The sequence below is a fragment of the Sardina pilchardus genome, chromosome 9, assembly GCF_963854185.1.
Source record: "Sardina pilchardus chromosome 9, fSarPil1.1, whole genome shotgun sequence".
Taxonomy (NCBI): Eukaryota; Metazoa; Chordata; class Actinopteri; order Clupeiformes; family Clupeidae; genus Sardina; species Sardina pilchardus.
Genome location: NC_085002.1, coordinates 32,812,902 through 32,828,630, shown reverse-complemented (window position 1 = coordinate 32,828,630; position 15,729 = coordinate 32,812,902). Strand labels below are relative to the sequence as shown.

At 41.8% G+C, this 15,729-nt stretch overlaps 1 protein-coding gene across 2 annotated transcripts in view; it reads right to left on the bottom strand.

Moving 5' to 3' along the window:
* The window catches only part of ip6k1 (inositol hexakisphosphate kinase 1), a 29,731-nt gene extending 17,121 nt beyond the window's left edge, over positions 1-12,610 (bottom strand). For both annotated transcript variants that reach the window (XM_062544825.1, XM_062544824.1), the window contains exon 1: positions 11,314-12,610. The gene's annotated coding sequence lies outside the window, so the exon portion shown is untranslated. The remainder of the gene's footprint in view (positions 1-11,313) is intronic.
* Positions 12,611-15,729: the final 3,119 nt, after the last annotated feature.

Sequence of the window (15,729 nt, the reverse complement as noted above, 5' to 3'; positions counted from 1 at the left end):
ATGAGCAATTTCAATTCAAACACTACTCTCATAATAATCATCTTGTCCGCCCAGCCCTCTGGAGGTGTGACCTAACAACTCTTCATCAACTGTAGATGATGTAACAATGTATTATTGTTGTGTGCTCTATGCCTATTAAACTCTATGGCTACTAAATCAGAGCAAAGGCAACAAATCTATTTCACAGGTGCAGCCACATATGGGTCATTCCACGTCAAATCAACCAGAGCACACGCACTTGCATCTCAAAAAAATCTATGCGTGCCTATGTTACCCAGGAGACACTCTGTAAAATGGTTTTGCGCTAAGATCAATACTTTTCAAGTAACAGCCAGCTTTACGGGGGGAGGGGGGTGTCAAATTTGTTCTGCCTCTTTTTTTTGTCAAAGTTCACAAGCTCATTGCTCAAGAACTAGAATCTGTAGGAGGCTCAAATTTTGCAGGCTGGTGCATAAATAGAAAGAGTATGCAGTAAAATCACCTCGAATAGTCTGGATGATCCTGCATGGTCATAGCAGTCCCTCAAAGTTGATCAAAATTTTATTGGAGTTCTTGGCTGGGCTCTGTTTAGGCTTACAGAAGACAACTTTTTACTCAACTCAACTTGAAAAGTATTGATCTTAGCACAAAACCATTTCACAGAGTGCCTCCTGGGTAACATAGGTGCACATGGTATTTTTTTCAGATTTTTTTGAGACGCAAGTGCATGTGCTCTGGTTGATTTGACGTGGAATGACCCATATAACATAAATGATGGAGCAATGTGAATGAAGTAGTGTACAGGTTGAGTTGCCATACATATCACAACAATAAAATTCCAAGACTTGAGATTCCCCTGGACCAGGGATGGGCAACTGGCGGCCCGCGGGCCACATGCGGCCCGCCTCCTCACTCAGTGCGGCCCGCGGATGATCATTTTTACTGTGATTAAAAATGCGTGTTTTATTTTTATTTTTATTTTTTTACCGCACCGTCATTGTAATTATACTGTTCGCCGATAGATAGCGCCTCCTATGCAAACCATCTCGGGCCCTCGGACCTTTACAATCGCTGAGGAAAAACAGTGCACACATAGAAGAAAAGTAGAAAACTCATTTAGAGAACCGTAGGCTACCTTTCAGTCAAAATCGGAAGCAGTGTCTGTTCATAGAATGGTAAGGCAAACCCATGTCAAGTTTTGCTAGAAACTATATCAGCCATGAAAGATTTAAACTTCAGTCGCCACTACAACACCTTGCGAAAAGTTATCAGAAGTAGCCTGCCCTACACACACGGAGCTTCTCGGCCGCTGTCGTAGCCGACCTCAAATCAAAAGTAGGCTAGCCTACACTAACAATAGCGACTAATTGCCAGAACTACACAGGAATCAGTCTTTTGCTGTTTCGCTTGAGCTTGCCAAAGCAAAGAAGCTATATCAGATGGCGAAATTGTTTGGGTGCGTAGTGGAGGTAAAAACTTCGAAACGGTATATTTGTCCCGACGCACGGTGACGCGCATAATTGTTGACATTCTGAATGTCGAGGGGGGGAGCTGAGACAAATCATGCATGACTGCAAGTAGGCCTACTGTAGCTTACTTTTTGGCGTTGGATGAGAGTACAGATGTGATGGATGTTACATGTTACATCTGTAGGCCTACTCTCATTATGGACGTTAGGGAATGTCTATAAATTCTTAAAAATGGAGTGGGAGCATAAATGCATTGAATATGAGGCTTGTTGCACTTCATGATGGGCCATTGTTTTTCAATTCTGTGCCATCATTGAATGGTGATTTATGTGAGCCCTTTGCACTGAAAATAATACTTATCACTGGCTGTAAAATATTTGTATTTGTTGTTAGGGAGTCTATGTAAAAAATGCATTTGAGCATGAAAATTGACATATTTCGTTCTTATTCAGAATTATTTTGCATCAGCATCAGATGTGCGGAAGTGCGCGGCCACATTTGGCCCTCTGATGGTGATGATAAAAAAATGTGGCCCTCTTAGTCATGAAAGTTGCCCATCCCTGCACTGGACAATTAGGCGGGGATCACACTAGCCAGCGGCAAGCGGCAGGTCTCCTATTGTTCTCTATGGTTCGGCAGTGGAACAGCGACAACGCTGGCGTAACGCTCGCGTTGAGCAAACTGGGAGTTGAACTTGGTTCAAGCGCAACGCTCGGCTCATCACAATCAGATTTAGAACGTTTAGGTATTTTAACCAATTTTTAAAGAAATCATCAAATACATTTCCAAAATACATCAGTTAGCAGGCTGTTTTCAAAGTTTTCAAATATATTGGCCTGCTACATCGCACTAGCCTGACTCTCACGCCAGACCCTTGTAGTTCCGCCATGCTCCACCAGAGGCGTTTCACTGAGCTCCACACAAGGGTCTGGACTCGAGGGCAATCCAAACTCCTTCCAGGGAGCAAAAAATTATGAACCAATCAGGAGTGGCGAAGCGAGTGTTTGATTCAAACAACAATGGCGGCACGCAGCGAGGAGTCTTGTGCTGACATTGATTCTGCTATTTCAACCGCTTTGTCGAATCTATCGAGTATTCATTCTTTAAAAGATTAACAGAGAATGGTTTTGAAGACATTTATTGGTGGCAACTGGCAAGGATGTTTATACTCTTCTTCCGACCGGGTTTGGCAAGAAGCCTAGCACGTCATTCAAGATAACAGGCAAGTGGTTTATCAAATCGCATGCAAGGATGTTTTACAAGGACCCGCCTTCATAAATACATCTCCTATCGAGAAGTCCCAGATCCTTGTGTGAAGCAGACAGCGAACTACAGGATCTGGCGAGAGTCAGGTTAACATCGCACCACAACATCGTAGACTTAAAGGGATAGTTCGGGTTTTAAGACACGAAGTTATATGGGTTCCCTGTCAGCAACGTTGTGCATCAGCACTGACTTACCCCCCGACAGCGTCCTGTGAGCCGAGATCCAGCCGGTTTTTGATCGTTTTTGATGCCGGACTATTTTCTTCAGCAAGTTTCTGGGGTCACGAAAGTAAAGTGTTTTTCTTCTCAAAACCATATGCGTTCAACAGAGTGATATATTTGCACCACAAAAACGTTGTCCAGCTGTCAGTAGCGCGCAGTGATAGGAATCGCGAAAAATAAGTAAGTGATAACGAGGTTTGAATTTTTCCTGGACAACGTTTTTGTGGTGCAAATATATCACTCTTTTGAACGCATATGGTTTTGAGAAGAAAAACACTTTACTTTCGTGACCCCAGAAACTTGCCGGACTACTTTCTTCAGCATCAAAAACCGGCTGGATCTCGGCTCACAGGACGCTGTTGCGGGGTAAGTCAGTGCTGATGCACAACGTTGCTGACGGGGAACCCATATAACTTCGTGTCTTAAAACCCGAACTATCCCTTTAAACAAAAATAAAAATCCTTGCTGCTATGATATGATATGTTAAGGTACTGCAAGAGGCATCTGCTAAAATAGCATGCCAGCCATGCTCATAGTCTCTAAAAGCCTTGTGTCACCAATACAACGAGGAGGAAGGTGGACAGAGGCCAGGTCTTCACTCAAGGAGAAAGCAACAGGTGGCCATAGAAAACGAGGTCACACACACACAAACAAATAAACCAGGCAATACACTGACAGAGGATACTTACTCACTAGGTCTCCTACTTGAACTCCTGAATCAAGAAGGATAATATGTCTAGACATGTATTCTATATTTTTTTTTTTAAAGCTAGTTTTTTTCTTCAAAGAAAAAAGGCCTAGACAATCTAGTGTCACCCACCACACATCAATGCAGTCAAATTTCCCTCTGGATTTTGGAAGTCGTGATAGACAATAAATCGCTAGATTAGATTCATTTTACAGCCCTAATTGGTATGTCAATATCCACCTTTCTACTGGTTCTCTAGAGTGGTCTCTGATCAATGACCAGATGATCTTGCTTGTAGAGCAGAATGTTCAGATGTCCATTCAGACAAGAGTTCATTAGTCAGAGTTGGCCAGTAAACTCTGTCCAGGATCAATAGCCATTAGTGACAACAAAATAGCCCTCCGACATATTTGTTGCAAAGTGTAAATTAACAGAGCCACAACGGGGTTCAGCCGCTGATACACCGAGTGAAGCCTTTTGCTTTCACTCCCAGGTGCCAAAAAAACCCGGATCATTTAGACATTTTGATGGCAAGATGACAACCAAAGATTCTTCATCAACCGTCTCCGATTCAAGATTGATTGCGTCTCTTATCTATAATGGCATGCAGACAGGCCTACGTCTCATGAGCTACCAGCCAGTGGGCAGAGAGGTGTACTGTCACTGTGCTTCTTTGCATTTTTAATGTTTTACAACAGTTTTGAATATGGCTGAATCATTTTCAATCAAAGACCGGAACAATCCGTTTTATAATAATCCGTTTTGTAATAATAATTACGACCAACTATATCAAAGAAATCATCAACATTTATATTATTATAACAACTAGATCCAGTTAAAGTATTTATCAATTTGTGATTGGATAAGAGGCATCCCATGAGTGCTACTATGGAGCACTGTGATATGGGCCTTATGGGATTAGGCAATAGAGCAGCTGCTGAAGGACAGCAGGTTACTGGCTGGACCCCTCACACACCCCTACTCCAACCACTGCTATTATGAGCTTCATCTTCCAGTGTCAATGTGCATACATACACACCACTGCTCATGTACGGGGTCAACTTGCATAACTAAACAAAAACAATAGCAGTACTGAAGGCTACAAGGCAAAAGCACACAGCTGTTAAGATGAAAGGGCTTGAAACTGCATGCTGTTACAAAGGCCAAAATTATTTGACATGGAAGTTGAGGGATTAATTCAAACAAACTCTTATTTGACTCCTAGATATGACATGTGTACATTATGGTTCATTTTGTAGACCACCTTCTACCAAATATTTTCATCTCTCAAAGTCCATTCAGAAAGTATTCCGATCCCTTCATATTTTCCACATTTTTTTACTGTTGCAGCATCATGCTAAAACGACTTAAATCGCCCTTTCCCCTTCAATTCAATGTACACTCAATACACCATACACCAATACACAATACTCATTACAAAATTAAAGGAAGCAGGAGGCTACAATGTCACACAAGTGAAAAATGTCAGGGGGACTAACTAAGGAGACTGGGTGCACTATAGTTTATTACGAGTAAAGGATTCACAATGTGCCAGCTGTAAAGCCTGACCTACAACCAGCTGTCCTGACAGTCAGGTGAATGCCTACCACAAAAAGTATGAGCATGAGTTAAGCATGAGTGCATGTTTCAGTTTGCAAGTGAACAGCAGCATGACAGATGATCTGTTTGAAAGTAAAGCAATGTTCCTGTGCAAACTGTTCTGCCACTAGCCTCAGTAACATTGCCACAAGAGCTCGACTGAAAACAGGCAATGAACACTCAAGAGGCACTTTTGGAGGCTTAATGGTGTAATTTAGCTTAGTATCCGTCATAGCAATCCAGTATCTCATGGAGGGATACAAAATCCCAATGCAGTTTTGCTGGACAACAAACTTCTGTCTGTATACCCTCAAACATGCCAATGACGACATCACGGGGGTACGATTGGGGTGCCCATGCTTAGACTTCTGCTTGGGGCCTTCTGCTTGAGTCCTAACACCCCTGTTCAGCAAAAAACAGTACTACCTCTTCTCTCTCTGGTCCACTCTTGACATGTAAGCCTACCCCTGACCATATTGTTGCAATGGTGTGACAAATATGGGCAGCATTTTTGCTGGTGTACCTAAATGAAAAAGTCAGGCACAGCAATCAACTATTGCAACCAATGTACAAAGTTAGTCTGGAGCACTGGGCCTACCCCCACATTTAACTGCCATCAGTACCACTACCATAGCAAGTGAGATCAATCTGCATGAGAAACACTTGAACCAATTTATGCTGACCTCACAAGTCTGTGACCAGTCCAACAAGGGTGAATAAGCCAACCATGACATGTCTCAGACATTAGTCTTATCCCAATAAGAATTTCTAAATATAGCCCTCACCTACCCGGGTCTGAGCCTGGTCTGGCAAAGTCAAATCCTTCAACAACCTTCATGTATCATAAAAGTATCTATCTATCTATCTATCCATCTATGTATCCATTTGGAATCTGGTAGATTTGGAAACGGCAGAAGTGGGATGTGCTTGTACTCTAAAAACAAATTCAAAGGATCCTCAAGTTCTAGGCTAGTTCTAATTCCTTTGTAACGGTTTTCTTCCCAAGTTATGATGACAAACACATTCATATCTAAGCTATTGCTGCAGCACTACTCATGCAAACTTAAAAGCTTCCTTTCATTCTTCAATTTAAAAATAAATTCAAATTCTGCTAACTTAAAGAATCTACCAATAATTTGATGAGCAACGAGATGCTGCACTAGATGATAGATCATCAGCATCTCAAAACAAATGCTTCCTAAACACATTTCTACCTTCCCTTCCCATTTTCAGTAAAGTGTTTAAAATGTTGACATTTTAACTCAAACAACTTAACCAGAATGGCCCTCAATAGTCCTTCGACAAGGTAACACATCTTCCAGCTAGGGCTGGGGCGATCAGTATGAAAATTCCAAGTAAGGAAGAGAGGATTGGTCCGGTACATCTTCATAAATAAGTGGCCTAGGCTAAGGCCTCATAATATTCACTGTGAGTTAAAACTTGCAAGTGATGAGGAGTGAAACACTAGCCTAGATGGCTATGTGATGTCATGCAATAAAGCTGGAATGCACATTTCTTATTTACACCACACCAACAATATGAACATGAACATAGAACATAGAACATAGCATGAAATGCTTTAGCATGAAGATTTTGTCCACTGATATTTTCATCTGCCAGACACACATGATGCCAGCTAACGTTTCTGATTACAAATCTTATTTAACCCTCACTTAAACTCTCTTCCGTGCCATTTCCCTTGGCAAAACCTTTACAAGTCTTCTCAGAAAAGTTTCCCTTCTCTAGAGCCAGCAGTCTGGCAGACACGGTCAGGTGTCACTGTGTCTGGTAATGTCAGAGTGGCTGATCAGGAGAGGCGGCTCCACAGAAAGCCTTCATGAACACTAATCTCCACGTCATCTTTCAAGATTTTCCAGTGTACTCAAATGAGTGTCGCACACTGGAGGCAAATAGGATTTGAGGAGCTCTGACCATTACATCACATCTCCTAGTGGCAGTACAGTGCCATCAGATAGGCGAAGATTAGTAGCTATTTCCATCTTGGGCCACTAGGAACAAGACTGTTTTGTTTGGGGTAGTGAAAGATCCTTCCAGGAATGCCTTTTAGAACCAACACGGCTGACCATAAAGAAAAGAAACAAACACTGACAGTTTCACAGTAGGCTCCCTTCAGCTATAAATGTAACCTGTTAACGACAGTGTCCTAGATATGGGCAGGAGGAAAGAGTTAAAAATGATGAACTTAATAACTGTAGAAGAACAGAGGATTAAAATCTTACTTATGATTTCATGCAAGCTATTGAAGCAAAACAAGCATAACAAGCATGAGGAAAAAATGTATAAAGAACATGAGACAAATAATAGAGTTTTGCATTTTACTGGTGAACTGTCACTGTCTAAACTATAGGCCAAGTATCAATACAAACTAGAAAAGCACTCAGAGAGCACAAACCTGCAATACATTTTAATAGTTTCTTCCTTGGGTCATTTCAGACTTTCCCTGAAAATTTCATCGAAATCCATCCATAACTTTTAAAGCTATCTTGCAAACAAACAACCAAACAAATAAACAAATCCCGATGAAAACATAACCTCCTTGGTGTAGGTAATGAAGAAAAACTTCAGTGTTTGCTTTTGCTTTCATAAGACATTATATACTTTGATGATTGATGTGACACTACTATAGTGAAACTAACAATTCACACCAAGCCAGTTCCAGTATCCTCAACATACTTGAACCGTTTAATTGATGCTGTGGCAGTTTTTCCACAATAATTAATTAAGAATGAACTTCATAACTGAAAACTACTGTATTCTCAACAAACATAGCCAAAAACAATTATATGCCATCCCGGTACACGTCATCAGACTTTCTGTTGGTCTGGCTGGCTCAAAGACCACAAAATCAGCTCCATTCTCTCAAAATAATGTTAAGAACTTATCCATCCCATTCCCACAGAGGCTCTAGCTCTACTTAAGCATCTGCTGAATGCATTTGTAAGTAGCCACTTTGCAACCCCTCTGACCTCCTTCGTCTGAACTTCACATCTACTGTTGTGTATGTGTACCTTGCACTTTCAAATGAGGAGTCTAACCATTTCGGAGCACAGCACACTACCAGAAACAGTCGAGTACATAAAACAACCGTGTGTCCAGTAGTTAAGCAGCTGCATGAGTGCCAACTGGTCTAATAAGACAAGCCATTGACAGCTGATGAAGTCCATCAAACAGCTGAATAGCTTGAGTGACATCCCGTAGAAAAAACTTGCCATGTTGTCATAGACTTGTCAGACACAGATCTAGTAAAGTATGTGGCATTCATACAACAGGAACGAAGCACTGCACAATGTTTAAAATTGTTAAAAGAGCAGCTGGCCATCATATAACCGAATTAATAGAACAGAGAAACAAACATTATCCAGAATGACTGAATACGGAATACACAATGGTTAGGTTTTTGGTTTTGCGGTTAAGTGTTGCCTGAAGTAGCCATGCTTAGCGGCATTCAAGCACCAAACATCAACAATGGCAAAATGCGCATCCTTCCATCTTTATCTGCAGTAAAACATAAGGCTAGCTGCCCATTTGGTCAAATATTGCAGCTAGAATACCTTAATAACCTGTTATTGCCTAAGTATTGGATAGACAATACTGTCAGAAAAGGGAAAATATGAACAAAACAACTGCTGTACTTAAACGTCAAGGGATCACAACCAAAGGTGAGGCATTACGTTTAAACTTCGACAGACCATCTTGGTGTAAACTACATCAAGGAGTCACAGAAAATAATGACAAGTGAGGGGAGGCCGTTTCTAGCTTGAAGAAATCTGCTGATTTGATTCAATGATTCAATGATTCAATACTTACAAAGGGCAGTGTATCCAGCAGCCAGTGTTTTCCCCGTACCTATTCCACTTCAAACTAGGGATTTGTGGGAGGCATGAGTGCAGCCAGCCTCTGATCAAACACACAGGCAAGCTAACAGGGACAGTTGCTTCAAGCCCAGAGGATCAGGGGATTAAGCATATAAGTGTGCGGAGGTTTGCTTCAGTGCTGTCCCCATCACTGCATTTAGCCTAATACCGTCAAAGTCAAAAACAGTCCTAGTGTAAGAGCTGGTGCTACTGTTTGAGAAAAAAGAATTAGGTTCAGCAAACTGAGCAACATGATGCTTTAACCAGCATAGTACAAGAGTGGTTAAACAGAGACCACAAATAAAGGGAATGATGGATGCAGTGAGAGCATGAATGAATGGATAAGCAAGAGACAAGGTGAGAGGGTTGACCCTACTAAGCCTCTTTGCAAGAATGACAGTCTTGTTTACAAGCAGAGAGGGAAGAGGGAACTACAGTGGCATGCAAGGTTTCAGCATCCCTGGTCAACATTTCTGCCCTAACTATCCACCATCAACCTTGCCCAAACTCTGAAAATAATAGCAAGACATGTGTCTTCAGGTGGTCACTTCCTCAGTTTGCAATGTATTTCAGAGATGGCAATAGGCCTAAACAAGAATGGTAGGTCAGGTTGAGGTCTCGTACACCAAGACAACTGTTCATAGGATTGCAAAAAAAAAAGCTTAAACTTGATTTGCAGACCAATGTGCAATGCCAAGTGTTTATTATTTCATTTGAACTGTTTGTCTTGGTGTCATGCATGGGTACACTGGCGACTACGTTGCTCTGTCTGGCATCTTTGGTCTTGTTGTGTCAAGGTCTTGTGTGTGAGCTCTGTGGATTGCACTCTGTGCATATAAAAGCGATATATAAATAAAACTGACTTGACTTGGATACACTGTTCTACTGTGCAATGACCCTACACAAATGCAACCTTCATAGGGTCATCAGAAGAAGCACTGTCCTCCATAGTTTTTATTTTTAATTGTTTAAACATAGTCTGCAGTGCCAGTGCAAGCCACCTTTACTAAACCACCAACCTCCCCTATGCTTACTCACATCCCCAACAGACATTTCCATTAGCAGAATGGTGTAGAATGGCGTCTCATTATTCATCAAGTGCTTATAAGATTAGACTATACCATGCAATATTACTACATTGAATTAAGACGGGAAAATAATCTTAAAACACAATGTCAAGTTCATTACAGGAAAACAGAATTTGTTATGCCTTTGGTACGCTGCACTTCAAAACACAGCAAAAATATTCAACGACCAATTTCATCTGAACGTAGACACTGTGACTAACCACAATATCAACAAAGTAAATGCACATAGATGTACACTATAAGACCAATGTGTCGAAGGTTTGTCAGCTCCTAGCCAATTTCTTCTCCGAAGTGAACCTTACATAATGACCTCTAGTCGGATGTTTGTACTTGAACCAAGCGCATGATGTTTACATACAGTAGTAGAGTTTAGGTAAAACCAACTAAAACCGTCGATTAAATCATCTATCTATATAGCAATACGAAGATGTTATAACTTCATAGTAACATGAACACGCTAATGTTATGAACTCTGATTGGTAAGTCTGAGTGGACGCCATCGACGGTGAGCCACATTAAACAATACTGTAGAGGATCTTAGGTAAACACGCAATTCAGTAAGCCACACGGATGCCAAAACAATGGTATAACGAATACATAAATCGTTTAACATGAACTCAATCACTAACGATGTGAAATGGGGGTTATATCACTCTTCTAACAAACCTTAAAACCACACACTAATGTATGACATCCACATTGACCAACTTTCTCGATAAATCAAGCTGAATAGTAACGTTAACGTTACAGTTACCATAAACCATTTACCATGAACCAGTCAAGTTACATTTCTCAATTCATACTAAGCATGACCTAGCTACGCTTTACACTAACAGCTTCACCATTAGCTAATTGCAGTTACACGTTAGCACGCTAACGTTTACGTCAAGGCGTCGGAGGAATATTTCCTAATTTTGATAATTAACCTGTGGCAACAAACAATGCTTTAACTTGAGGACTACACGTCAAAGTTAAACGGGAGTGATCGAGAGTAACGTGCATTACAGCTTTCGGAGCAGTGCAAAAACAATCGGCAACCTAACGTGAGCCACCACTACCCAGGCCAAGCAGCTAACAGTTCACGTTCTCGTTAATTAGCTAACATTGAAATTGCAACGTTATACTTACCGCGCTAGTAATCCCTAGTGTCGACCTTCGGTTCGACAATTAATTGAAGGGTTTCCAGGTATGCACTAAACGTATGGATGATGAATCCTTTCCACTGTTTCACAAAAATAGGACAGAAAAACAACCTTGCTGCGACGGAGCCGGATGCAGATGCCTGGCGGTTGCTAACGTTAACGTTACACAGGCTAGCCGAAGGCCACAGAGGCTAAGAAAATATGGAAGGTTAGCTAAATCATTCACTAGGTGCGACGTATTCGACAAACGATGGCTAACTTACAGTTAAAGCGCTAGACAATTATATTTACAAGTACCGTTAGAAGTATTTCAGACATCGTCAACTGTCAACCTCGGTATTACTAACATGTTGGGCAGGCAACTTCCTCTGCTTCGATAAGCCAATCGCCTGGACAAGGCTAATTCTTGCCAGCTAACGTTAGCCAACTCATGTCCCGAGTCCTTGACGTTCAAGTTACACCACTAGCTGCTAGTGTTGACTTGCGTGTGCGTACAAAGACAGACGTTAGCGAACACGCCAATAACATATAACGAAAACAAAATAGTATGATGTCTTCATTTGCTCCCGATGTTTGGTCTTCGGGCAATCATGATTCAGAAGTAACCTTAGCTATCTCAAAAAGAAGTAACCTCGGCTAACTAGTTAGCAGCTAGCTCTCTTGCTCAATGACGTTAACACAGTAGCTATAATGTAAATAAACGGTAACGTTGACTTACGGTGTTGTCTGATAAATTACCAGGCTAACACACAAATATAACGTTACCAGCAAAACATCAGCAGCTTAACTTCTTTTTAAATATGACGCAAATCTGTTAATCTATTAACGATAACGTAGAGTTAACATTAACGTAGCCTAGATTCTAAATTAACAAAGTTTTGGGAGATGCATGCTTCCGAGATATAACGTTAACGGAAACTTTAGCGATACGTTACTTGGCTAACATTAAGTTAACTTAGTTAACTGTGGATAATACCTAGTAAAATCGTCGGTAGCGCTAACCAACAACCGATAACTTTGGATGAGATCGCCGAACTGACGTCGCAAACGTCCAACAGACAACACTCCTTGCTTGTCGCTTTAGCAGAAAGGGCACTTGACTGTGATCGGATCTTCTCCCTTCCTCTGGGCTATTAACCTGAGAATGAACGCAACTGTAAAAGGGATCTCAGGGTCCCGATTTCCACCAGGTTCTCTTCGTCTCGTAACAAATATTGCCGAAAGAAGAGACTAGATGGAGAATGGTGGTGGCAGTGGTGACGGTTCTGGACAGGGGATAGTAGCCAACCTATTTTGGTGCCTCCTGATGATTTGAGCGAAATGCTGCCTGATAGACAGATAGGTAGATTTCTTAGAAATGAGCCAGCCAGACATATGCTCCTAGGCCTATTTGGAGAGACGGTGCGCCCCCCTCTAACTGGGGTATGACAAAGCATACAGTTAAGTAATTTGTTGTTTTGCACTGAGGTGATTTTATCCCGGACAAGAGAGGACAGAGGTGAAATGCCAACGTCCTATAATTCCAGGTGCGGGGGGCAACCCAAGGTCATGAAAAGTAGACAAAGGTCAAAGCTCAACATCTGTTCCTCCACAGCATGATCCTCAGTGCAAATCTCTCTTGGGCCCCTGATCCCCATCAAAAATACAGGGGTATGCTCACAGGCAAATGCATAAACGCTAAATTAACAGCCAGCCCTAAGGTCAAACCAGCACAAATGTCTACTATCAAACATAATAACTTTTTCCAGCTTCCACTATCATATCAACTTTTCTGGGATCAATGGAAGCAGAGTATACACTAGACTTGCGTATCCATGAAGAATTGCTGTAATCCTTGCCTCCTTTTAGACGAAAACTTTGATTGAACAACGATTTGGGTAAAGAAAGGGGGCTTATACATATTAAGGGGGGAATTCTCTCATGTGTATAAGGGTGCATAAGATGGTGTAGATGAAGAACATGAAGAGGAGATAACACACAGCCTTGTGGTGCTCCAATGATGAGGGCCAGACGGCATGATGTTGTATTGTTAACCTTGACTGATTGAATTCCCCAGGAAGTCCAGTATCCAGTGACACAGAGCTGAGTTGATGTTCATGGCTTGTAACCTAGAGAAGAGGATGAGTGGATCAACTCATAGGTTGATGGCATCTTCCAGAGATATGTAGACTGCTAAGCAAACTGGTAGGTGTCCATCAGCGGTGTCATACTGTGGTTTGCAGGAGAGTACCACATGTTCAAACACCTTCATAGCCACTGAAGTGAGTGCAACAGGCCTGAAGTCATTAAGTCCAGTTGTTTTTCCTGTCTTCAGGACCGGAATGATGGTAGAGGCTTTAAAACATTGTGGGATTACACACTGCTGCAGAGAGGTGTTGAACATATCAGTGAAGACAGGTCCCAGTTGATCTGCACAGTGTCTAAAAACAGCTGGGGAAAGCTGATCTGGTCCTGCTGCTTTCCTGGCCTTCTGCTTTTCAAAAAGTCTGCACACCTCTGCCTCCTAGATGACAAAGGGAGGAGTGGGGGAAGTGGGAGTAGAGTGGAAGACTGCCGGTGACTGACTGTTCTCAAACCGGGCATAAAATGCATTGAGTCTATCAGGAAGATCAGGGTCCTCATCTGGTGGTGAAGTAGGCCTTTTATTGGAATTGGTAATCTCCTTCAGACTCTCCCAGATTGACCTGGGGTTGTTGGTGGCCCGTTGTTGCTCCAATGCATCATCAGCTTTAGCTTTTCTGATCGCAGAACAAAGTTCATGCAGTCCTATACACCTCCTTGCCTCCATTCTTAAATGCAGAACTTTTTTTCCTGCAAAGTGCAGTAACCTCTTTGGTGAAGCAGGGTTTGCCATTGCCATATGACTTGACGCATTTGGTCCCAATTCAGTCATCAACACAAAACCAGACGTTTGACGTCACAGCCTCTGTGTACTCATCCAGGCTGACACACGTGGATTTAAAGATGTCGGGGATTCAAAGCAGCCTTAGCCTCAGCATATCGATAACACCATACAGGAATTTCATAACCTAAGATCTCACATAAAATGGCAAGTACCTCTCTCCAAAAATGCTCTATATTCTTACAGCTCCAAAAATGGGTGTATGGATTGGTGCTATATCACCACATTGTCTACAGGATTGTGTTGAAAGTAGTGTACTTTTAATTAAAGGGGTGATAAAGTAGCGAATCATGGTTCTTCCAAGCAAACTCTCTCCACCGTTGAGATTGTGTAGTCCCTTGACATTTCCATGTCATAGCATACTTGGAATTCTTCACCTAGCTCTTTCTCACATTTGGTCTTTATGTATTGTGTGTGGAATATTGTTTATGGTAACTATTAGCTGGTTTTAGCTTCTTTGCTGGTTCTCTTCCAGCTATTGCTGTTTTGTGTGGCTGGTTAGGCCAACAGCTAGAAATGCTGGTGTGTCCATCTGAGGAAGCTGGTCATGCTGGTGTGACCAGCCTGTCATGTGGGATAGCCTACAGCTGGTGTAAGATGGCCATGCTAGTAACCAGCCTGCCAAGCTTGACAGTAGGCGTGTTCAAGTTCGACCCCAACTGACGTCTTGCAGACAGCAGGGGTGGGAATACAAACGCTGCTATAAAGTTGGACACTCTCTACTTCCCGTATAGTCTAGACGTGACCATGTGACGAAACATGACAGGTCCTTGTGAGGCATCTAAACGCCAGCACATACGGGATGTAAAAGCCAATTAGGGCAAAGACCTGACGTCATGAAGGCAGGGTCTAGGCTGCGTAGGCTCATAGACCTAAAAGAAATGGACAAACAGACTCCGTTGTTCTCAATGGGAGAGGACTGAACCAAATTCTGTTTACTTCCCATCGTTCGCGTGCAGACTTTGTGACGTTAGCCATCCTGTAACTTGCTGTAACTGGTCTGATATATGGGTCACACGGAAATTTGACATTCGTGATAGTTTTTTTTTTAATTTTTAATGCTTTACCCTATAATAGCCTACAGTAGGCTACCATAGGCTACATAGCGTTTTCACTGATCTTGCTGGAACTTTCCGTCATGGTTTTCGTGCAGGCTGGACTGAGCTTCCCTCCAACCGACATGCTATACTTCTTTACGGGAAACCAACGTTATATACGAGGAAGACATGAATTAGTTGTGCCTTTGATACCCTATATTAGTCTAGTCGTAATTTCTTGAACCCAGAAATGTTGAGTACCCTAAAGTTTTATTGCAGAAATGTCATCTATAGGCCTAATAGATATTATTATTATTAAGTTAAATAGGAATTTAACTTGGTTGCCTAAAGTTGCACTTTGGGCAATTTGCATAATTAGCATAAATATATAGGCAATTAAGGTGAATAGGGTGCAGGTGAATAGGGTAAAAAAATTAAATAATAGATATCACTATGAAACTTT